General features: G+C 38.1%; 1 protein-coding gene across 2 annotated transcripts in view; it reads right to left on the bottom strand.

Moving 5' to 3' along the window:
• CDH6 (cadherin 6) overlaps nt 1–15,911 on the bottom strand; it is a 140,282-nt gene extending 124,371 nt beyond the window's left edge. Inside the window, exon 1 of one of the 2 annotated variants that reach the window (XM_065905230.1) lies at nt 15,726–15,911. The gene's annotated coding sequence lies outside the window, so the exon portion shown is untranslated. Of the gene's footprint in view, nt 1–15,472; nt 15,595–15,725 lie in introns of those variants that run through there. The other variant, XM_065905231.1, reaches the window with a different exon arrangement.
• Nucleotides 15,912–25,914: the final 10,003 nt, after the last annotated feature.

Raw genomic sequence — 25,914 nt, 5'->3', positions numbered from 1 at the left:
GTTTGAGGGGAATCATTGAATGCAGTTGATGCTAAAGATGACAAGAAGGATAAACAGAAAGATTCAGAGTGTTTGATCATGCTACTCATCTATGGATCACTTGGAACCTGCATTTCTATGGAATGTCTCTTTTGTAAAATATAATTTTATTATAATTTTATTTCTTTCCAGTTTGAAATAGGATTTTTTTTTCTCACTCATAGCCCAAAGCATCCTATTACATAAGCTGAAAACACTTGGTAATAAAGAGTAAGAAGTAATCAGATCTTTAGGATGCTGAACATGAATTATTATAGCTTATTTTTCTGATCTCCTTTCCACTGTTAATAGGCTTTCTTATTGGCTTCTCCTCTACCCCCAACAGCTTAATCACTCCTGAAAATCCTTTAATTCTGTACTTACTATTCTAAAGTTGGGATGTGAAGTATGGGAGAGGCTGCCTCTACAGAGTTTAGATTCCTTGTGTTAATGTGAGATGTTACTGATTGAAAGTGTTAGTTAACCAAAGGAAGTGTTAACCAGAGGAATGGGAATCACTTTCCTAACTTTTCTGAACCCATAGTTCTATTCTTTTCCCTTGGAAGTTACAATTTCCCATAGTGGTGAGATAGGAGACAAACCTTCCAGAATGTACCATGGTACCTCTTCTACTCTAAGAAATCCACTTAGGTAAAACAAACTAACTTCTATTGATTAGTAAATTTAAAATTCTCCATGTACCTTTGACTTCAGGCTGACGGATATCACATTAAATGGAGGAAGTTTAAAGAACATCATCTAAACCTCTCCCACTCTTCATCTCAAACCTTACAAAATATTTGGCATGCTCAGAGAGCTGGGCTGAACTGCATATTTCATTGTCAAATAATATTCATGAAGATCCCATTTCATGTATTGACTGCCACTTAAGGAATGAAACAGGACCACATAATCAGTTGAATTTAATTCAGTCTATTTTGTGTAGTTGTGTTCAAGGTTATAACAAGGTATGTAGACTCTGCTGTTAGACTTCTGTAGAACCTCAAGAAACATGTCCAGGGTAGGAATTTAGGGGAAAATGATTTTGCTCATAAAACATGTATATAAGATTGTTTTGTAGATTCCATTTGATGTACTACTATGGGTGGATAATAAACCAAAAGATAACCAAGGTTTATCATGCTCATCTATTCCAAAGAGAAAACATTTCTGCAGCTGCAATTTTCAACCTGAACACATTAATAAAACCTCTAAACAATTCTACACCTTGGTGAGAGTGACTGAAGAAATTGCAACTTTTAGATAAGAAAACATCCCCAGTAAAAAATTCAAGTATTATATTGGAAGACGCATCAGTTATGTGGTCTATAACCCTATGTCAGACACTTGGCTGACAACACCAAGGTTGTCTTGGGGACAGCACCTTCTGTTGGGTACACCCCTTTGGTCTGGGCGGTCTAGAAGGTTGGCGCTGACCTTTCTTTCTTCTTAAGCATACTCTTACACTATGTTCGGAGGAAATCGGATTACAAGAAACAAAAACTAACCAACATGAATAATGTAAAAGCATATAAGTGTAGTCCAATTTTATAATGAATACCGTCCATTTCTTCTCTCAACAAACATCTAAGGTGTTCTCGCCATTTGTCAAAAACAGTGCTAGGCCTTGGTTAGAGATGTAAGTTTAAGACTCAGAGGCCTTGTTCTCTCGAGGCTTACAGTGTGATAGGTTAAGACCTGGACTATCTTGTAGAGACGTTTGAAACAACAGGTTTACTTAGAAGCTAAGTGAAGTGAAGTTGCTCAGTCGTGTCTGACTCTTTGCGACCCCATGGGCTGTAGCCTACCATGCTCCTCCATCCATGGGATTTTCCAGGCAAGAGTACTGGAATGAGTTGCCATTTCCTTCTCCAGAGGATCTTCCTGACCCAGGGATTGAACCCGGGTCTCCTGCATTGTAGGCAGACACTTTACTGTCTGAACCCCAGGGAAGCCCACTTAGAGGTTAAGTAGAGGCTATTATAGGATCATGCAGTGAAAAATCTTAAGCTGAGGGCGGGACAGGTGAGTGAAAGTCAGGGAGAGTTTGCTGGACAAACAGATTCTTGACCATTTCCCTGAATATCCAGTGAGATTTGGTCAGTGAAGATGAGTGGGGACACTGGAGGTAAGCAACCTGGACAGCTGTTCTGGTGTACATGAGCTGAATATTAATATTGGTACTGAGCTTGGATGTCAATACATTAAAGTCTAGATTTAATAACGGTAGATCTTAGTCTGCTTCATGACTGAAAGGCTCAATTCTGACAGAATATCTATGTATTCATTGAATAAATTTATGGCAGTTTTTAATAGTCATATTTAATATAGGTATACCTCCCTTTATTATACGTCACTTTATTGCACTTCCTAGTTACTGTATTTTTCTGACAAATTAAAGGTTTGTGGCAACCGTGCATTGGGCAGGTCTATTAGTGCTATTTTTCCAACAGCATTTGCTCACTTTGTGTCTCTTTGTCACATTTTGGTAATTCTCGCAATATTTCAAACCCTTTGCCAGCAGAAAGATTACAATTTGTTGAAGGTTTGGGGGATGGTTAGTGTTTTTTAGTAATAAAGTATTTTTAAATTAAGATTTTCACATTTTTAAAGACATAATACTGTTACACACTTAATGCAGTATATATCCTCCATGCACTAGTAAACCATAAAATTCATGTGGTTCGCTTTATTGCAGTGGTCTGGAACCAAACCTACAATATTCAAGGTTCAGTTCAGTTCAGTTCAGTCGCTCAGTCGTGTCTGACTCTTTGTGACCCCATGAATCGCAGCACGCCAGGTCTCCCTGTCCATCACCAACTCCCGGAGTTTACTCAAACTCGTGCCCGTCGAGTCGGTGATGCCATCCAGCCATTTCATCTTCTGTTGTCCCCTTCTCCTCCTGCCCCCAATCCCTCCCAGCATCAGGGTCTTTTCAAATGAGTCAACTTTTTGCATGAGGTGGCCAAAGTACTGGAGTTTCAGCTTCAACATCAGTCCTTCCAATGAACACCCAGGATTGATCTCCTTTAGGATGGACTGGTTGGATCTCCTTGCAGTCCAAGGGACTCTCAAGAGTCTTCTCCAACACCACAGTTCAAAAGCATCAATTTTTCAGCACTCAGCTTTCTTCACAGTCCAACTCTCACATCCATACATGACCACTGAAAAAACCATAGCCTTGACCAGATGTACCTTTGTTGGCAAAGTAATGTCTCTGCTTTTTAATATGCTATCTAGGTTGGTCATAACTTTCCTTCCAAGGAGTAAGCGTCTTTTAATTTCATGGCTGCAGTCACCATCCGCAGTGATTTTGGAGCCCCCAAAAATAAAGTCTGACACTGTTTCTACTGTCTCCCCATCTATTTCCCATGAGGTGATGGGACCAGATGCCATGATCTTAGTTTTCTGAATGTTAAGCTTTAAGCCAACTTTTTCACTCTCCTCTTTCACTTTCATCAAGAGGCTTTTCAGTTCATCTTCACTCTCTGCCATAAGGGTGGTGTCATCTGCATATCTGAGGTTATTGATATTTCTCCCGGCAATCTTGATTCCAGCTTGTGCTTCATACAGTCCAGTGTTTCTTATGATGTACTCTGCATATAAGTTAAATAAGCAGGGTGACAATATACAGCCTTGACGTACTCCTTTTGAAATTTGGAACCAGTCTGTTGTTCCATGTCCAGTTCTAACTGTTGCTTCGTGACCTGCATACAGGTCTCTCAAGAGGCAGGTAAGGTGGTCTGGTATTCCCATCTCTTTCAGAATTTTCCACAATTTATTGTGATCCACACAGTCAAAGGCTTTGGCGTAGTCAATAAAGCAGAAATAGATGTTTTTCTGGAACTCTCTTGCTTTTTCAATGATCCAGCGGATATTGGCAATTTGATCTCTGGTTCCTCTGCCTTTTCTAAATCCAGCTTGAACATCTGGAAGTTTTCGGTTCACGTATTGCTGAAGCCTGGCTTAGAGAATTTTGAGCATTACTTTACTAGCGTGTGAGATGAGTGCAATTGTGCGGTAGTTTGAGCATTCTTTGGAATTTATATATATCCGAGGTAGGCCTGTATTTAATGCGTGTTGTAACCAACTGGATGCCATGGTGTTATCTATGGCACCAACACAATGCCTTGCACCTGAGTGTTGGTTAAATAGTTATTGAATTAAATCAAACCTCCATCACTTAAATCTTTATTTCTTGTGATTTCTTGATGATAAGTATTTCTACTTAATGTTATCCCACAAACTGACAGGGGAATTGTAGGGATCAGTGAAAGAAACAACATGAAAACATTCCATGTACAGCATGCTACATTGCTTCAGTCATGTCCGACTCTGTGTGACCCTATGGACTGTAACCCACCTGGCTCCTCTCTCTTTGGGATTCTCCCAGCAAGAACACTAGAGTGGGTTGCCATGCCCTTCTCCAGGGGATCTTCCCAATCCAGGGACCATATCTCTTAGGTCTCCTGCTTTGGCAGGCGGATTCTTTACCCCTAGCACCACCTGGGATGTCTAACGTACTTTGAGGCATACTATTAAAAATAAAATTGTAATAAGCCTTTGGCAATGAAGAGGGATGTGGGAGTTCTTTCTAAGCTGGGGCAGGAGGTCAAATACCAAATCTGAAAATGAATAGAGACCCTATAAACCGATCATAATGTAACCTGAAATGAAAGGCTAATTTCCATGTTCATGTAAGATCTATGTATGGGGAGAAGATGAATAAAATGAACTGTGAATGTCCTATTCATTTTTATACAAAGCTGGCACTATTGGCCTGTTATTACTAAAGCACGCATTCCTTCACTTTGCTGACTTCCTTCACTGTGTTTTCAAGTTCTGGTTTCATGCTTAGGAAGTCAATTGCTATCCCAAGATTGTGAATATATGTTTATCTAATTTCAGTAAAGTTGCAGTTTTGTTTAATACTCTTACTCTTTAATTCTTATGGGATTTATTTTGTATAAAATATAAGGAAAGTATCTGTTTCCCCAAAGTGCTCTGTATGTTGTCTTATCATCCCAGTGTCTCTCCAGCATTGGGCACAGGAGGGTCTCAGTAAATATTATAGAATGAATAAATTAATCAGTGATGAGTCTAAACCTTCCAGAAACTTGCCAGGCTTCCCTTGGGACCAACAGTAAGACTGATTGTAAGACTGACTCAAATTAAAGTGAAAAGCTAGGCCTAAAGCTAAATGGCTTTTGTGAGGCTGATATCTGCTGCTTTGGGCTATAATTAATTGATCTAACTTGTTGTGGGAATATACTGATGAATTCACTGAGACTTGAAAGTGAAAGATGTTTCTCATTTTCTTTAAAATTATATTTTTTGATTCCTGAGAAATATGTATATGTTACATATATTGCATATATATAAATGCATGTATAAATATCCTTACAATTTTGACATTATTTTTGAATTTGAAATACAAACATTTGAATCTATTCATCTCTCTAACATCTGTTTGGGTATATATACATACATATTAAGCACAAAAGGCACAAGAATTTAATATTTAAGAGTGTGGGCTATCAAGACTGCCAGGATTTAATCTTAGCTCTGACATGTATTAGCTGTGTGACCTTGGGCAAGTTGCCTAACTACTCTATCTCCCAGTTTTGTCTGTAAAATTGGAAGATTAATAGTGTTTTCTTCAGAACATTGTTGTGAACATTAAATTCATGTAACCATTTAGAATAGTGCCTGAAATATTGTAAGTGCTGTCTAAGTGTTAGCTTTTATTATTATCCTACTCACTTTCAATAATCTTTCTTGTGTACTCGAAAGTAACAGATTCAAAATATCTTTAAGATATTTTAAAAGAACATTTAGGATTTACTGAATGAGACAGAGAAAAAAATCACTTAGTAAAAAAGCAATTGCTTTATTTAGCATAGAAAATATATAGTAACACACATGAATACTAAAACTATAAAAGAAAAAAAGTTCAGAAAATAATAATGTTTAAGTTTGAATTCTGAAAATAAAATACATACATTGAAAGTGTAAACTCAGAGGTGCATCCTGTTTCCAAACACAAGAATTAAAAAGTCTAAATGACAGACTTCTGCTAATCTGCTTAGGAAGGCATAAATTGTTAATCAGGCTCCAGGCGACATTGTTTAATACCAAGCTTAATAAAAGTCTGCCTGGAGGAAGAAGAGGTCTGGCGGCCAGTTTTGAAAGCTGGGCAGCTCTGTTTGCATGCTTAGTCTCTCCAGCTCTGAGGACACCACTGATACAGTTTCCTTTGAAATTGGTTTCTTTTAAAGGAGTCAAAATTATTAAACACTATCGCATGGGATAGAAAACTTGAATTTTTTCATTGGTGTGAGTAAACTTGAAAAGGAAATAAATTGGAGAAGTATTTATTTAAGAGAATCTTTTGCAGTTTGTATGAGAAGAATTTCACAGTAAGCATTTATTGAGCCTTCACTATATGCTTACATTTGCTAGTGATGCCTTCATCTTAAAACTGTGATCTTGAGATGAAAGAAGTGATATTTTAAAGCCATTTTCTCCTTTCTCCCCAGCCTGTATTTGTTCATTCCACAAGGCATCTTGTGTTTGTATCATGTGGGCTTTTTCTGTGCAGGGAATCAAGAAAATTTCCAAAGTCTTGGCATTGTTTTTAGGAGAACTTGTCAATCAGGTGAAAACTAAATTGGAAAGTATTTGACAAGTGCAATATCTCCTGAGCAGTTAGAGCCTTGTAGCTACTTCTTTGGATTACTGAGTTTAAAATGCAGTCCAAATTTCACTTGCTTTAAAGTCCTTGATAACATCATGGATATTATTGCCTATTTCTTAATTACAAATCAGGGCAGGTTTGGCTCTTGTTTTCATGATTGGTTTTTCTAAACAGCTGTGATTTTCATATGGAGAAAAAAAATAAGCCATTTAAAAATTTATTTTAATGTAGTGAGAAATTGGGAAGCAAACATATGCTCTATTAAAGTTCAGAATATCCACAGTGCAAAGCAAACTTCTTGTTCTTTGGTGCACAGTTAACCCAGCATAGGTTTCAACAAGTTCTCCCCTCTCTGTCCACTGTATAAAAATCTTTCAGTTCATCAGACTAAACTAAATCACTTGGGAGCATTTTACTCTTTTGTAGCTTTCAGCTTCATATTTTAAATAAGTAACTGTCCTATTTAGCATTCTAGTTGGTGAGAAAGTCATTTCACATGATCACTTGACATCTAGTAGTGTCCTTCCCTCTATTGGGTCATCTCTTAAACTTAATTGCATTGTTTTTTTAGAACACAGAGTAAACACACATTTAAACTCAAGGCGGGAGAGGTTGAAAAATGAAACCATGGTGCTATTTGTAAAGCTATCTTGGAATGTGGCATCTGAGAATTAAAAGCATACTGAAGAAGGGAAGTATCACAAGACAAAGTTTTAAAATATGAGACCTGTATTTGGTGTGCCTGCAATTATTTCAAAGGCACCTTACCTGCAGGTAAATATACTTTCCTTGAATTAAAAAATTATTGCAGAGCTGGATCTGGAGGTTTGGAACCACCTCCTCTTGATGACACTAACCAGTAAGTGACCCCTTCATTCTGTTGTCTTAATAAGGATCTGCCCCGAACATCTCTTTCTTAATAAAAAGGGATATGAGTCAGAAAGAGAGTAAAACTGTGGCACTGATATTTATCACAAGGCCTCTCTCACAGAATTTATTTCTTTATGAAACACTGACAAAATCTCAACTACATACTTTTATATTAGTAATTAACTAGCAAATAGTTAGTTACTGGGAGATAGAGTAGCTCTACTTGATACAAATTAGGATCAGCAGTACTATACCAATTTTGGTGAATTTTATCATTTTTCATCATGATTACTCAATCTGACAACACAGTTTTTATCAGTGTTAAATCAGAACCTGTTCTTAAGAAGACCTTAAAATATTTTAGTTGAGTGTGAAATTGAGCAGTTCTAAACATTTTATAAAATGGACGATAGTTGATTAATAAAATCCCCCTTTTTTAATCCTGAAAAGGAGGTTTAAGCTTTGCAGCTAAAAATGTGATAAGCTCATTTTCATGACTGAAATCTAGAAAGCAACTGCTTTTTGACCTAACAGTGCACACCTTAAACTACAAATCAGTCAACACCTTAGGAAATTTGTGTTTATCCGCAGTTATATAAAGTTCACTTTTAGGGGAAAAAAAAGATACCTCTTTAATAATGGGTATGGTTAAATTGAGCTGGCTGGGGTTTTAGAAAAACAAGACATAAATTTAAAACTTCTTATTTTCCACTGAATAATCCACTATGTAATCAAATAGGCGAATTCATTGCCGATGAATTCATTCAAGCACAATTTTGGAGAACCTATTAATATAGTCAAAGATTGTATTGTTATTCCAAATGTTATTATTAATCTCTATGAAGTTTAAATAAGGGATCCCAAAATACCTTTTGATAGAATGACTTTTATCTTTTGGACTATTTGGCTTATCATTCCAAAAGCCATTCCCCTTTACTTTCTATTCATCCAAACAAGGAAGAAAACTAAGTCAGTCATTTTTCAACATTATGTTATTCATTATCTAACCCAGTGGTCCTTGGACTTTTGGATTTCATGGAACATTAACAGTTATTTTTTTAAATAGGGGCGGGTTGAGATTGGGTTGCTTGCAGATTTTAATTTTGTCAAGGGAAAAAAACAACATAATTTATCCATACACTTTCATGCCAAAATTGACATTTTAACTCCAAAGAAGTAGGAAGGTCACTGTCTTAGTCCTTAAGTTGAATAAATGGAGAGTTATAAAGAACACAATAAATAGGTTGTTATCATGTTTCATATCTGATCACTGACCAATAAACTTTTTTTTTTTTTGCAAAGATGCACACGTGACTTTGGATAGCCTGCCAAATTACTGATACTCAAGACTACCATCAAATCATTAAAAATAAAATAAAAACCTACATTTTATCAGCCTCCCAAGTAATTGTCAAAATTTTGAAGGAAAATTTTAATTCTTCTTTGCAATAGAAGCTTTACAAAGTGTATTTTCTCCATAAGTTTCCATGCCTGCTCCTTTATAGCATATTTATAAATAATGATATTATAGATTTAAATTTCTTTTTTAATTTTTAATGGCAGAATTGAGTGGAGATGATAAAAAGTTATAATATTCCACAACTAGAACTCAGGTTACAGAAGAGATAGAGATAATGAACAAAATGAATTCAGTTGATCCATGGACAAGTCACTTCATCTCTCTGGTCATCAGGTATCTCAAATGTAAACAATGGGCATTGGGTTTTAGTCACTTGTGTCCGACTCTTTGTGACCCCATGGACTGTAGCCCACTAGGCTCCTCTGTCCATGGGATTCTCCAGACAAGAATACTGGAGTGGGTTGCCACTTCCTTCTCCAGGGGATCTTCCCAACCCAGGGATTTAACCCGGCATTGCAGGCAGACTCTTTACCAGTGAAGCCCTTGGCATTGGGTAAAGTAATGTCTAAATTCCTTTCTGTGTCTCACATTCTCTGATAATTGCCAAACTGTCAATAGAGGCTGGGTTAACTACCTGACTTTTTGAATGGTGGTAATAGAAAGAATGGAGTTTAATGAAAATGGCTTATCACCATCAACCATTTATAATATTACTGTATTGTTAAGAGGATGTCTTTCTTCCTTTCTCCTTCCTGCTTTCCTCCACCCCCCTCACCCCTTTTCTTATAAAATTTTACTTGGTAAAGAAGTCATTCAGAACAAATACTGAACTGTGATGGGAATGAAATAACAAAACTGTGGTCATAAAAGAAAATTATTTTTACCCATCAAATAAGGAAGGAAATGAACAGTCTTACTCAGCTCTACCTACAGTCCCCAAAGCTATGCACGTAGTGAGTTTGTCAGTGCACTAAGAAAGGACTGAGGCCCTTGGGGTGCCGTGAGGTTATGATGCCCCCCGACATTGAAATAAACAGCTGTCATTTTTAGCTACCTTCCTGAAATACCCCCTCCAACTTAAGGCACTCTCTGAACATAAGAGAAGACAATTTATTCTCTTATAAGAAGTATCATTATTATGCTCAGAAAAATGCCCCACACAATTCTTTTTACTACAACTATAAACCCTAATGCATACTTTCAAGTGGTTTTTAAGAAATGAATAACCTACAGACATTTTCCTCAGCCTGAAAACCTGCATTGCTCTGGTCAGAATAATCAAATCATTCCCATGCCCTCTGCTGCTCTGTATTTCTCAGAGTCACACTTTTATTTCTAAGATACCACAAGTGTTTGTTAACAGCACATTCATTAAACGCTTGGCTCAAACAGAAATTTCCTAGAAATTCAAACCAAAAGGGGCTAAATAAAGAGGATACCACATATAGAATCCAAATGAATGACTTATAGTTGGTCTTTATCACTTTTGTATACTTTAGGTTGTCAGAGGACACATAGTATATCTATTTACCTTGAAGAACAATAAAGATAATAGAAAAGAGTCAATATTCTTCAAAGCAGTAGGAAAACCTTCCTTTGATTCTGCTGCGATTTCAGACCACTTTTAAAAAATGTACTCCTCTGCTTATTTTATGATCCATGCAGATCATTTCCTTTAGATGGTGATTTTTTTAAAGGATAACTTTCAAATTTACATTCCATGTTAGAGAAACATGGTGATTATAAACATGTTAATGATGTAATCATGTTTATAAAGTTGTATCTAATAATAGCAGTATTTATAAAGTGGAAAGTACACTCTGTATAAAAATGGTGACTTTATTTCTATTCTTACATTTTCCTCTTATGTAAAAATTCATCTCCCATCTCTTTTCATTGTAGTCACTTGGGATACCGCCTCAACTTAATTTTTTCTTGCTGTTTTCCATTCCTATAACTTATTAGGTCTCCTGAACATCTTTTGGGCAGATCTACCAAATTAGGGAGTTACAGAAAGAGAAAAAACACAGTGCTCTTTCAAGTGGTGAAATATGAAGATAAATTATACCCTGTATTGGCTAGCTTTGTATTCTTCAACTTCTTCCTAAGTTGTTCTCTTTCACAAGATAGCACTAAGTATGGTGGAAAAAGCTTTGGACCCATGCTGCCCACTTGTATACTGCACATCAAATTTAATAGTAACATTCTGGCTTTAATTAAACTTTTCCTCTTATAAATCTCAGCCAAGGTGATCTGATTTATAGAGGAAATGAGCACCCAACAGTGTTAGTGTAATGATATTAAACAGATGAAACAAGGTAAAATAATCTCTAATAATCTGTGGGGATGGGGGACACAGAAGCTTCTACACATGTGTCCACTCTGCAGTAATGCATCTGTGCTCACAGCATTCACTCTTCAGTTAGTTTTGGTTGTTGGAAGAGTTAAAAATTTCCTGGATAGTTCAGTCTTGACCAGCTAGAATACTGGCTGTATCTTGATCCCTCTGACCCAATCACTTTGGCTTAAAAGAACCTTACTCCATTTATGTCTGTAGTAAATGAAGGTGTACCACCTTTTTCAAGGGTTATGTATACTTTTCTTGCCTTATCTCCCTACTTGTGAGTGATGGGGTTACAAAGACTGTACACTTTCAGCTGTAAACCTTAATTAGAGAAAACCTGAATTTTCTCATCTGATTACTTTGAAAAAGGGAGTGTTTCTTAGGAATAGGAACTTTAAAAATGTAGGCCAGTTTAATCTTCATAAGAGGAAAACTCAAAAATATTGTTTAGATCTAGGAAAGTGCCTTAAACTCTCATCTGTGTTCAAAATAAAACAAAAATCCTAATGGAGAGAAAGAATGAAAAGGAAAAAAAAAAAAATCAACCCAAGTGTGCATTTCTTTATTTCTTCTCTGTCATTGGAACAGTGTCACAACTGGGTGCTCTGTGTGTGTGAATTTTGATTTTCTTCTTTCATCAATTTCCCCTATTAACATGATGTTCTTGAGTCTTTGTATTTAGAATCATTATTCAGAAAAAATTTAAATCAGAGAAGGTTTGGTTATCTACATTTTCACCTTTTTGTGAAGCAAATAAGGTAAGTTCAGTAGACACTAGCTAGACTGAAATACTATTAAAAAATGCAATTCAGACTGAGTCACTGCTTGTTATTTTTATAAGCGAGACCCTAATTCTGATTGACCCCAAAGAATGGGCTGCTGTGACTAAGCTAGCAGCAGAAGCAACTGGCTTCTGCTGGATGTTATCTCATTTGGAACACATTTCAAACTTTAGAACAGATTTTTAAATTCAGAGTTGAAACCTGCAGACCATCAGCAGACGAGGCTGATTCACCCCTATAAAACTTATCTTACTATGTAAGTTCCAGGCAGAGTTTTTTTTAAGGACTAGGTTACCTAAAATATGTTGTGATACATCAAAGAGAGAGAGAAAAATAAAAGACAAACACCTCCTGGAATAAGAGTGATATGGATCTAAACATTTTTTGGACTTTTAGTATATGCTTATTTGAATGGGGGCTTCTTTAAGTTAGAAACCTCTAGTTCAGTATAACTTGTCAGTGTTCACGGATCTCTGAAAGGTTAGTTAATTTTTTTCTGCCTCATTTTTTCTGCTTTTTTTCAATTGCTTCATATATTTGCTTGAACCCCTATGGTAGGGCTTCCTCATGTGGAACTTTTTGAGTCATAACTATAATGCCATTATTACTATTGGGTAAATTTGAGTGAAGGAAGTACAATCTTGGGAAGATGAGAAATAAGGAAAATTTTATATTGGTAGTGGTGAATTCTTTATTAATTGGCCGTTGCTTTTGGAATCATAGAGAAGTTATCAAAAGTCTAGATACCCAGAACCTGTGCAAATACTCTTGGGTTCCTGAAATTAGAGGAACTACACAAATGACGGTAATGGTTTTGACCTGGAATAAATGTCATGAAAGGACTTGGGGAATACTGTCTTGTCTGTGAAGGGAAAGCTGTTATATGCTTATTATCTTAGATAACAAAATCCATGATGCAGTTGAACTGCAGGGAGAAATGCATGGTGTGACCCACTAGAGGTCCCTTCCAACTAAATAAAGTTTCCATAGTTCAAAGGATTCAGCCTCAGTAAGTTGGCATTCCGCACTGCAAAGCGAGTAAGGGCCAGAAGGGTGGACTGCACATTTTACTTCCCTAGGGAGAAACATGGTTTCATTCAGATTATTTGTCATATTTAGCTCTCTTTTTTTTTTTATCCTTATGTGGTACAATCACACAGTTAGCTCTGGTTAGATATTCAGAACCTGTTGTTCCAAGTTATTGATACATTTGGAAGAAGGAAGTGTCATTTGATGTCCTGGAGCTATAGTTGTGCTTTCTATTGATATTAGCTGTTTTCAAGTATCTCAGAAAAATATTTTGCAAGAGAGATTTTTGCTTAAAAATGAAGAGTGCTTCAGTAAGTTTTTACTTGCAAAGCTGATGGAAGTAGTGGGTGGAGGAGGTAATATACACATTTGCTGATAGTAGGCAACTTAGTAGAAAATGATTGTGTTTCTATATATTATCTTTGCAGAGTTAGCATTAAGAAATGTAATTGCAATAAATTGATGTAAAAGCCAGATAGTAAAGGGACTAAAAGTCCCTACAGAGACACCAGTCTGTCACTTACAAAGATAGCAAAAGATAATTGTAGACAAGTACAGTAGAACTAAACCATTGCTGTTTTCCTTTAGAAATGTACTGCTGCTTCTCATGTTTTTCTGAAAAAATTGGTTACTTCCTCTGCCTCTGAAGTATGCCATGAACCATCAAAACAGGTAGAAAAAGATCTGCCTTTTATTTCTCCCCAATACCTTCTTAATTAGAATACACCAAAGAGCAAAACGGGGCGAGATATAATCCTATGTGATTGCATTTTCCAGTAAATTGTTGGATTTCTTTTAAGTTTCTGAGCTCTGCATTGAAAATCTGGCCTCTGGCATAAACTTTGCCCTCCTCCTATGACATAATGAAGACATCTGCTTGATCATATCCTCTTTCTTCACACAACTTGTTTTCTGGCTCTAAAAAGATAGCCAGCACAAAGCCATGCAAGTACTGAAACACAAAGGATGATGCTGAAGCCAAACTGGAAGAGTTTTTTTTTTTTTTTCTCCTAAAGTAGAATACTAAAGCTTTTCCTTTTCAGGTACAGGCATCAGCAAGAAAAGAAAGGAAATAAGTAATCCCTGCTCACAGTTTGTATGAGCTTATTTGTTCTTCATTCTTAGAAGAGTTGTTCATTAACGAGGTATATCTCCATGTTCCTTTTCCCATACAGGGAGGATTTTGCACCCCCTGGATTGTAACCACTCAGAGAACCCATATTTCGCATGTGCGCCCCTCCAGAGCAGCCAGACATGTACACATCACGCACTCCAGCAGCAACATTTCTTTTTTTTTTTTTTTGCAGGAAAAATCCTCTTCTTTCCTACATTACGTGCTTCAGTAAGTGAAAATGAATATTGGCTGAGACATGGGGTGATACACCTCCATAGTGTGAATATCATAATTAAAATGTCTTTACAAAACAAACAAAAAAACCAAAAATGAGAGGTGGGAGAGAATGTATGGCTATTCCACATGATTAAACTTCTTGGTACTTGGATGTTCTCTGTAGTTAATTCAGGTGAACAGTCCCTTGCACTAACAAGGACCTGCATATAACTCCCCATAAAATATGGATTTTATTGCAGCAGTGACAACACTTCTCAGCACCACGCTGACCTCTCCAGCATCTCCCATCTCCGAGATCTCCGATAACTCTTGGCATAAGAATAACTACAGAAGTAATCCCAGCTCTGCAATACACAACATAGCAAGATTCCCTGTTACTAAATTCCGGAATATCGCACCGGGGGCGTCACTTTTCATGCATCGGACACCGGAAAACCAGGCGCACTTGGTTTGCTCTCCAACCAGTCCGGGGGAGGCGTTTTCCCCCAGATTTGTGCCTGGCCAGCCTTGGAAGAGCACAAGCGAGCTCCATCTTCCACATGACTTTTCCCTGGACAGTGTGCTCCATTTTTGGAGTCCAGTGTTGGACTTTCCTTGCAACCTAAGCATTTCTGCCCTATGTGAGCCGGCAGGCGTTGCCCCCGGCGTGCAAGCTAGCAGTGTTTTTTTTTTTTTTTTTAATCTTCTCTGAGACAAATCATCTCTTTAGTCTAAGTTTTCCTTATTGGGAGCATTCGGGAGTTTTCAAGCTACCCAGTTTTCTGCTTTGGCTCCCAAACCAAGAAATGTAACCCGGCCAAAGCAGCCCCTGCACAGACCCTGTGATGTGGGCAGGTGGAAATAAATCAAGCCCCAAACCGCTCCGCGGGTCCTGCACGCACCAGCGCCCTTGGTAATTGCCCAGCCAACTTTGCAAATGCTGGAGACCCCTTGGCAGCCTCTGCCGGCGGAGAGAAAGGCAACGGGTTCTTCCCGGCGGCCCCGTCACATATGCCCCCACCAAGCCCCTCCACGGTCTTACCAGAAGGCGGAGGAGCGGCGCCGAAGCTCCCCGGGAACCGGCGCCCGTTCTGGGCAGCGGCAGCAGCGCAGCCAGCGCAGCCGGACCCGCGCGCCAGCCCCAACCCGGGCTCGCAGGCTGAACATCCCTCCCAACTCCAGCGTGCGGCACCCGCCGGGGGAAGAGGGCTCTCTCTCTCTGATTGGCTTCCATCAGCGCTACAGAATTAAAACAAGAAAAGGCATGCACCATCGCCAACTGAGACCGAACCCACCTCTGCTCGCCTTCCTGCTCCTGGGGAGACCCAGCGACCCGCCCAGGCTGCTCCTGCCTCGGCCGCCGCCGCCGCCGCCGCCGCGGTTGCCCGCTCAGCCGTTCTCGCTGCCGCGGCTGAAACTGCAGCTCGGGATGGGAAGGTTACGGGCTCGGGAGAGCTGGCTCTTGTGGGCACACACTGATTTGCAAGTGAATGAAGTGGGAGGGAGCAAAGAGAGGAGGACTTTGTTAGAGAGGCCCAGTGCCTGCCCCCGCCCGCCCCCTCCCCTTGACAGAATGACTCCCTGTGTTTGAAGTCCTGAGCAATTCGCTCCCTGTAACACTCCCTCCGCTCCAGGCTTTCCTTTCTCTTCCTTTTTTATTTTTTTGGGGGGGGGTTAAGACATATTCAGAACTTGCGTGACTTCGTCGGTTTCCTCTTTTATACTATCAAAGTGCACCTTGTGCCATCATCTGTAGCGGTTGGATATTCTTTTTTTTACCGACCAAGCAATTACAATTCCCAGGGACATGGTACCTCAGTTGGCCAGCTTCGTGTTATAGCACGCATAACATGCACACGCATAAAACAAACCCGGTCTCCTGAGATAACAGTACTGACGGCTTTTCTTCACAACATAAACAGGCGTTCTCCAGACGCAAGCAGACATAGATTCAGACGCGTCTTTCCTTTTCTTCTGGGAAGACAAGTTTTCACATAGTCCTATGATCTCTGTCACTCTTTTGGAGTGAGTAACCCCAAGATGTAAAATGAAGCCATGCTTCCTTGGGCTTGCAGAAACTGTCGAAGCCAAACCCTTCAGGCTAACCACTGACTTATGGCTGATTCCATCTTTCTAAATGAGTTAATACAAGGACACAAAAGACTTGCAGAAGAGTGTGTAATGATATTCAGGTCTGCCTCGCATTTGTGATCTTTCATGAAAGTTCCTGAAGTAGGGTAACCTCCAAATTTGAACTGTTAGGTACACATAGCAGTAACCAAAAGGTAATTTCTAATATTAGGGAACTAAACTGCAAAATCTTAAGTATGTTGAAGTATTATTAAGTGAGAGTAATGTTTTTCTACATAAAAGATACAGACATGATGGAGCCAGGCGCTGTTGGATTAGGAAAATTAAATCTAATTACCACAGTGATTGCACCCGGGGTCAGTAGTATCCCAAACCAGCTGTTTGTGTATGCTTTAAGTTGAGGGGAGATTTCCACTGCATGGTGTGCTAAAAAGATCCAGGCTACTCTGGCCTCTGAGTGGTTAAACTGGTTGGAGGTTGGTTTCCTTCCCAACTGAGCTCTTACTAGAAAATCTTTTGTTTCTCCAATAGAAGTTCAAGCATTTAAATAAAGCCAAAATCAAAGTATTTCCTCTAGGCAGTCAGTGCTTCAAAGAAGTGTGCATGGAATGGTTTTAGCACAGATGTTCCACACATGGAAGATGGAAAGACTTTGAATTTCTTTCTTGAAAAGATCTTCCTTTAATGGAGAATTGCCACCAACTTAACAAAAAGGAGGCTGAACATTTTCTCTTCATGCAGCTATTCAGAATCTTGTAGAGAAAGGATAGGCGAGAAGAAAGCTGCTTCCATTCCTCAGATTATGAATTCTATACATTTAATTGGAAATACTAGATCCTTATGTTTTTACAGTCCTTTTTCGCTTACAGAGTACTTTCACAGATCATTTTATTGAATTCTTCTTTCAACAAGTGGTCTGATTTTTTCCCCATTAAGACAAAGGAAGCAGATTGATGATGGCATTGCATGGGTGAAATAACATGTCCAAGGCAATGAAAACTGGAAAGCAGATGAGACAGAAATACTACTGGTAAAACTGGCTATGTGTATGTGTGTCTGTGTATATACATACATATATGTATATATATATATACACCATTAAAAATTAGGCACGTTTTAAGATATCTTTTGTAGAAAGATATGCAGAATAACTGATTTTTATGGTAAAAGTGGGATAATAGTGAAGTTAATGTTCTTCCTGTTGAACAAGTTTATATCTCACAAAGGAAATCTTTAACTGTTTGAAATATACTACTCTTCCAACCCCACCAAACTACATATCAAAGGTGATTAAAGCAACTACTTGTTATTAAGAATGGATAAGCAATCAATTTGCTTTGGGATAGTTTAAGTGGCAGCATTACATAAAGAACAGCACTTTTTAATACCAGAAAAGATTTTTGTGTGATATTTGAGGATTTCTAGCATTATTTTCTACAATCATTGTTTTCAATTAAATATCCATAATTATTTCATTCTCATTTCGGAGATAAAAAACTGAGAGTTATTAAGATCAAATGATTATCCGGTATTTAAATATCCAGAATTATTTCATTTTCATTTCAGAGATAAAGAACTGAGAGTTACTAAGGTTATATGATTATCCAGTGTCATGTTAGTACTATTTCTAGTTCATTCTCTGGCACACCAAAACATGTTGGCAAGTAACAGAAGCTAATTAGAGATAGTTAAACTGATAAGAGTCCATCCTAAAGGAGATCAGTCCTGGATGTTCATTGGAAGGACTGGTGCTGAAGCTGAAACTCCAATACTTTGGCCACCTCATGTGAAGAGTTGACTCATTGGAAAAGAGCCTGATGCTGGGAGGGATTGGGGGCAGGAGGAGAAGGGGACGACAGAGGATGAGATGGCTGGATGGCATCACCGACTCGATGGGCATGAGTTTGAGTAAACTTGGAGTTGGTGATGGACAGGAAGGCCTGGTGTGCTGCGATTCTTGGGGTCGCAAAGAGTTGGACAGGACTGAGCGACTGAACTGAACTGAACTGAAACTGATAAGAGGGTCTTTGCTATCATCGTGTAGAATCTTCTCTTGAAACTCAAGAGTGGAAATTCTGCAGGGCTTCTGAAAAGGCTTGGAAGCAGGTATTGAGTCGCCACCGGCACTTGGCCTAGAGTACTGTTTTCCTTTGCTCACTGTGCTTCTGTTTCTGTTTTGTCTCCCTTCACACAGACCATCTCTGTTATTCAGTCAGACCTTCAGAGCAGTACCACTGACTGTACCAGAACTTACCTGTTGTAAAGAATGTTTCTCTTTCTGCTTCATTTCCAGTGTCTTAGAAAGCAGTCCTGATTGGTCAAGTGTTCGCTGGACTAGTTTGCACGGGCTGGGGCTGGGGCTGGGGCAGAGGGAGGCAGCAGGGTCACCTACACAGAGCCCTTTCATGTGTTGTGTGCTCACTCAGTCATGTCTGATTCTTTGTGGTCCCATGGACCATAGCCTGCCAGGCTCCTCCATCCATGGGATTTCCCAGGCAAGAATACTGGAATGGGTTGCCATTTCCCTCTCCAGGGGATCTTCCCAACCCAGGGATCGAACCCACATCTGTTATGTCTTCTGTATCTGCAGGCAGATTCTTTTACTCTCAGGACCCAAACGAAGGGCAGCAGCAAGGGAATGCTCTTGTGAACTGGGAATACATTCCCCAAAGTGTCCCATTCCACACATTCTCTTGTTTTGTTTAGTAATTTGGTGCAGCTGAAGTATCTCATCAATTTTTAGACTACTTCATTATTTTATATGCTTCAGTCAAAATGACTTGTACTTCTCTCCTTTTACAGCTTACAAAGTTTCAATTTTTCAAGAATACTCCTTCATAGACTATTACTAGGGATATTAATTTTGATGAGGGATTTTTCAACTTCCACTAAATCTCTCTTCAGATGATTAAGAAGTGATATTATCCTTATAGTGGGGAGGCATATAAATAAATAATTACATGTTTTCTGACTTTCTTTTCAGTAATGTGCATCTGTATGCAATGATTACCTGATAAAAACATTTTCATGATCATCAACAGTTATTCTTGATTAGGAGAAAAAAGTTCACTTTTAAAACCATGTGCCTAATTAAGAATCTTGGCATAGGTAGTTTTGCTTCATCCAAATCTTCTGTCTAAAGTTTGCCTCAAATGTGTTGTTACCAGAAAAAATCTACAGTGTTGACCAGAAAAAAGTCTACATGTTACAGTGATTATTACGTAGTTATCATGGTGTACACAAGTGACAGATTTCAGTGAGGAATAAGGGCTATTTCCTGTCTTTGCACCGTGTGTGCTCACATGCGTATACTCCCATGCATGCACACACACATCGGTGTTTAAGGGGGGAAAATAGTTTTAACTACTCTGGGTATTAATGAACTGAAACAAAGGAGATAGGAAACCTCGATGGAATTCCTCTTTTGTGAGAGCCATAGACATCTCAATACAAGCTAAAATAAAATCACACAAACTTCATGAGCTTATCCAGGTTTTCTTATTCTGGGAGAGTTTCCAATCCTGTATTTAAAATGGGTTGGATCCCAGGGTGCATTAAGACATTTCCCTCTTGATCATTTGACTCATCACTATAGGTAGATTGCAATAGCCAGGAAATTTCCAAATTAGATAAATGCACGGCAGCAAAATGTTATTGACTTACACTGGACATTTGAATACTCAGGGCATTTCCAGGTTGGTAGAGTGGACTTCAAATTTGACTAATTATTTTATATTTTCTTCACTGTGGACTTCAAATTTGACTAATTATTTTATATTTTCTTCTTTTATATTTTCTTCACTGTGGTAGAATCTAAATTTGTCTGATGAGATACCTACAACTCAAGTTTGGTAGACTGTGCTATGTCAGTGAAGGAGCATGTCCTGGTTTAGAAGGAACAGCCTAGTAGGAGGATATGTACAGTGTCAGCGTATTCCCTTAAATAACCAGTGTAGACCAGAATAAACAGGAAATCCGTCACTTGCATCCAGTGTGCACACGCATGCCACGTTGCTTAGTTGTGTCCAACTCTTTATGATGTTGTGGACTATAGCCCGCCAGGCTCCTCTGTCCTTGGGATTCTCCAGGTAAGAATACTGCAGTGGGTTGCCATGCCTTCCTCCAGGAGATCTTCCTGACCCAGGGATCAAACCCACTTCTCTTATGTCTCCTGCATTTGCAAGCGGGTTCTTTACTACTAGCACCACCTGGGAAGCCCTACACTTACATCCAGAGGGAAAAATTCCTTTCTCTCACTAATCCCTCTCCCAATTATAGAAGCACTTGATGGGAATAATGGCAGGCTGGAGTGGGAAAGATAATATAATAATGCCTGTCCAAAAGTATTGGGGGACTATATATACATATATATATAGAGAGAATGTTAAAATTTCACAAGTTTTGTCAAAAGAAGATGAAGCAAAAACAATTACACAAATATTATCCTTTGTGTAGGTTTAAGTGTTGTCTTTAGACTAAAATAGACCAGACCTCACCTAGAATCTTCTGTTCTTCAGGTATCACACTTAAATGCCTTTTTCTTTTTTGCCCCCTCCTGTGTTTTCACGGTTATTTGTAAAATATCTATAGTACTTTAGCTAGAGCTTTTGTTTACATATTCTTGTTCATCTGCTAGACTGTATATCCATTGAATTACTGAAGGTAGAGCATTTGTTTTGATCATCATTTTAGCTTCTGGTGCTTGAAAAATAAATGCTTGGTGCTTACATGTAAATAAATAGAAATTTAGATGGACTAGAATTGATTCTGTAGACAGAACCTTTAGATGATTTGTAGACTTAAGATCATGTTTATGAACTCACGGTTATAAGACTGGAAAAGAGAAGGTTCAAATTGGCCATGAGTCACACTTTCGCATACTTCATGAACTGTCATATGGAAGAAAATTAGAATGGCTTTTAATGTGATAGAAGCTTCAGGTAGTATCAACTGGAGAAACCTCTGGAAGTTACTGCATTTTGTTCATTCTAAGACACCCATATTTTCCCATTTTAATATCTCTGAAATTATGATGCCTCTCACAGTTGACACGATGAGAAAGGATCATGTCATGGTATAATTGGCAATGTCTCTTCTTTCTTAATGACATAAAATAATTGTGCAACTTACTACCATTGGCATCTTTGATCTTTGATGACATGCAGATGGTAGATTTCAGCTCAACATATGGAAGAATTTTCAAATTCTTAGTTCTGTTCAAGATGAAAGGTACAGCTTCAGCATAGCAACAGGTCCCGTTCCTGAAAGCATTCATTCCCAGACTGGACCAACACTTGTTATAAATGAGCTCATCAATTTTGGGATTGAATCATCTTTAATATCTTTATCAAAGTTGAGATTCTTGAATTTTGAGACTCTTAATTTTTAGATGAGAACACAAAGATGATAGAGGTTAAGTGCTTTGTGCAAAGTTACATATCTCATTTAAGACCAACACTGGCCTATCCATGCCTCCCGTTTTGTACACCTGAAACTAACACAACATTGTTTATCTACTATGCTCCAGTATGAAACTACTTTCATTTACTGTTCTTTTCTCTTCAGGCTTGCAGTGTAGAAAATGGATACATACAATATTTTGATAAAAGCAACAGCTAACATTTATTACATATATACGGTATGTAATTTACTTGTTCTTTATGTATGTTATCACATATAGTCCATCTGATGGCTCATGGTAGATATTATCATTCTTGTGTTCACAGATGGGGAAGTTGAATAATGGGAGGTAGAATAATTTTTTCAAAGTCACACAGTTAGTATTAGTCAAGGCTGAGGTTGAAACGCACACTTTGAAGTGAGTTCTATTCTCTTAATTGCTAGATAGGAACTTACAGATTCATAGAGTTTACTGCGGAATCTATATGCAGTGATGTGAAAATCAACACCTGCCATGGTATGAAATTTCTGATTTTAAAATAAACATGCTTTGGTTGTTTCATTACTATCTCTTTTATTACTTGCCTTAAGATGTCTGAGTAATGGCTTCAGCTCTCTACTGCATTTATGTTCAAACAAAACCTTAAGTGCTTTTGTTAAATTTTAGGGCCAGCAGAAAGCTTATCAATAAACTGATAAAGTAATTTACCTCTTAAATCAGGAAAATTCTGTTTTATTCTTTGCTTTGTATGTACTTAACCTATGCCTACTTCTACTCTTTTCCTACCTAGAGGTACCCCAAAGTTGAGAAAAATCAGTTTTTAACTTATTTCCTGACCTTTGTTTTTTATTCATTGTGGGCCCTTGGCCATCTGTAAAGATGCATTGACTTTTACTTTTCTTTTTTTTTTTTTTTTTTTTTTGAGGAGAGCTATCTTTGTGCACTTCTGAACCCTCAGGGGGCAGTCTTTATTCCTCAAAAAGGAATCCTTCATAGAGGACACAGGCAGAATTCTCAGTCACAGCTGAGGTCCTCTCTTTGCCCCTGGGAAACTTTACTTATTATCTCTCTTCGAAGGAAAAAGAAAACTGGAAAAAAGCTTCTGGGTATCAGTTGATAAGAAGAATTTTAAAAGAACCTTAGTTAAGTCCATTTTGGAGATTAGTTTTCCAGACATCGTAATGCTCAAAATATCACAAAATATTTTCACATGTAGGTAGTTTACTGAAAAATTTTGTAGTCTTGACCAATCTCTTGTCTCTTGGCCTTGGTTTGTTTATCTGTAAATTGAAAGTGTTGAAATAGTGTTTTACTCCTGTCACTGTTCTCAAAGACATTTCTTTACATGTTGCTGTTCTCTGTGTGGCCGCAAGGAGGACAAAGGCATGGCCCTACTATAGAAAATGGCTTCCCATCACCAATTTGGAATAATGGTCTTGAAGAACAACCACACGAAAGCTAGTTTTTCTTAATGAGACACTGAATATTTTAAAAGTCCTTTTTATTAATTGGTATTAAAGTGTGATGTGGACTGGTACTTCTTTGTCATACTTGAGAATTGAGGAAAATGATTATTACTATTTCTGTGACCACTAAAATCTTTATAAGTATAATCACATATCTCCATGAATGTTACCACTTAGGAGATGTTACTAAGCTCATTAAGAATCATGGATATGAGCCTTTTTGAAAAGTATCACAAGCCACAATATTTTAAGAATGTAGATAAAGACATTTAAAAGATATTTTGAAACTTCTTAGTGGGTATCAAAGTTGGTAATAATTAGTTAATATTTTCAGACACTAAGGCAACAAAATAAGAAATTTCTAATTGCAAAATTGAAAGGGAAATAAATGTTTTGTAACTGAAAAAGGTCCATGAATACATAATAATCTTTAAAAGCAATTTTAGTAGCTAAGATTTATTGAACACTTATTATATGCCAGATTATGTGTTAAAAGCTTTTGTTCACATTCTTTTGATTCAGTGACTCTGTGAAGCAGTTACTTTATCAGGTTCATGAGTAAATGATGGTTTAGAGAGTTTCATTACTATGCCTGCCACACTGCTGTCCTGTAGCAGAGTGGAGCTTTGAACACGGGCACTCAAACATCGGAGTAGCAGATACTCATCCACGGCTATATTGGTAACAGCCTGTGCTATATTGCTCTTCAGGATTATAAAATGCTTCACGTTCATTACTGCTTTGTGTGTTTACTACATTTCTCTTCAGTAGAGGGTGAGGATAATTAGCCTTTGTGTTTCCAGGCCGGGCAAGAAGACTCAGGAAGGTTCAGAGTCCTGAGCCAGACTCCACAGTTTGACAGAACACATTTAGAAACTAGTATTTTATCGTCAAAAAATAGAGTATTTTATCTTCATCTATTAGAACCAGAATCTCAGGATAGGATGAAATTGTCTACTTTCTGAGCTTTTGATTTTAAAAAGCTTGTGCAGATAGTCTGGTTGTCTCTAACTCAAAGACAAGACCCTAAAATTCTCAGAAAACTTGAAATTTCACATTTTTGAACATCAGTAATCACTCCATTTATCATGAGCCTGTTAGGTGCCAGGGATTACAGTCAGTACTTTATAAGTTGCCTTTTTTTATTCTTCATGACAGCCTTCTAAGGTCAGTATTCACCTCATTTTACAAATAGGGAACAGAAACCTAGAGAGATTAAATAACTTATTCTAAGTAACACAGCAAGCAAACAGATCTGAACCCAAATCTTGAGTATGACTTGAACTTCATATACTAATGAGGTTCAGTGTATAATATCTGTTTGAAATAGTTGTGACACTTTTGAGTATAAGTGTGCCCCAAGTTGCAGCTGGTGAGGCAGGAAGACTGGCTTTTTGTGGTTGCGAATAAGTGTATGCAATGAAGAGGAGGGTAAGGTTTCTGCTAGTCTTGTTCTGCAAAACATGATCCTTTTCTTGGTGAAGCATAAGGCAGAGTCATCCTATCATAAGACATATTAGAGCCAGTATCCTGAAGTGACCAGCTTTCAGCAGTGAATCACAGGAGTTGGAATGACGGCATTGTCTACTGATATGATAATACCCAGTTTGTCTCCTAATGTTCCCATTGCCCCCAGCACTGGCTGGTGGAATCTTCCTGCCTTCTGCCTGATCCCTCACAGCTCAGTCCTTTATTTTTAAAGATTCATTTCACATTTTGTTCATTTGAATATGATGCTTGTTTGAAGTGGAGGGAGAAGGAAGCACAAAACCTGCTTCTCCTTAGTCCACTCAGCCTCTTAGAGATGCTGCTAGAAGAGGGGGCAGAAGAGGGCAGGTCTTATAAGATTATACAGCAGTTCAAGATTAAATTGATGATCCTTCCTCAGAGGGTTTCATTTTAAATAAGTGATGATACACATAAAATTAGACCAAGAAATAATACAATGCTATATGCTTTTGTGTTTTCTTTTCCTTGTTGGCATTTTTCATCTGTCATGATTCATCTATGAGAGTTTTGAATAAGTGCATACAAGTTACATTTGTGTGCTTAAAAGATAGTCGTGTTATTTGTTACTTTTGTCTGTGCATTTATTTGCAAATGTATGCAAGCCTTCATCTAAGATTTTATCAAAACTTACTTGAAACAACATTTTTGCACTGAAAACTAGTAGGTTTTTGAAGTGTGACTTGTTTCATGCACGTGTGTTTTGGACCTCAACTCTGTTGCATGTCACTTCTCTGCTCCTGCACTAAGGTTCAGTTCAATTCAGTCACTCAGTCGTGTCTGACCCTTTGTGACCCCATGGACTGCAGCATGCCAGGCTTCCCTGTCCATCACCAACTTCCGGAGCTTGCTCAAACTCATGTCCATTGAGTTGGTGATGCCATCCAACCATCTCATCCTCCGTCGTCCCCTTCTCCTTCTGCCTTCAATCTTCCTCAGCATCAAGGTCTTTTCCAATGAGTCAGTTCTTTGCATCAGGTGGCCAAAGTATTGGAGCTTCAGCGTCAGTCCTTTCCATGA

The sequence above is a fragment of the Muntiacus reevesi genome, chromosome 14 (assembly GCF_963930625.1).
Source record: "Muntiacus reevesi chromosome 14, mMunRee1.1, whole genome shotgun sequence".
In the NCBI taxonomy this organism is placed as follows: Eukaryota; Metazoa; Chordata; class Mammalia; order Artiodactyla; family Cervidae; genus Muntiacus; species Muntiacus reevesi.
This window is presented reverse-complemented; position numbering and strand designations above follow the sequence as displayed.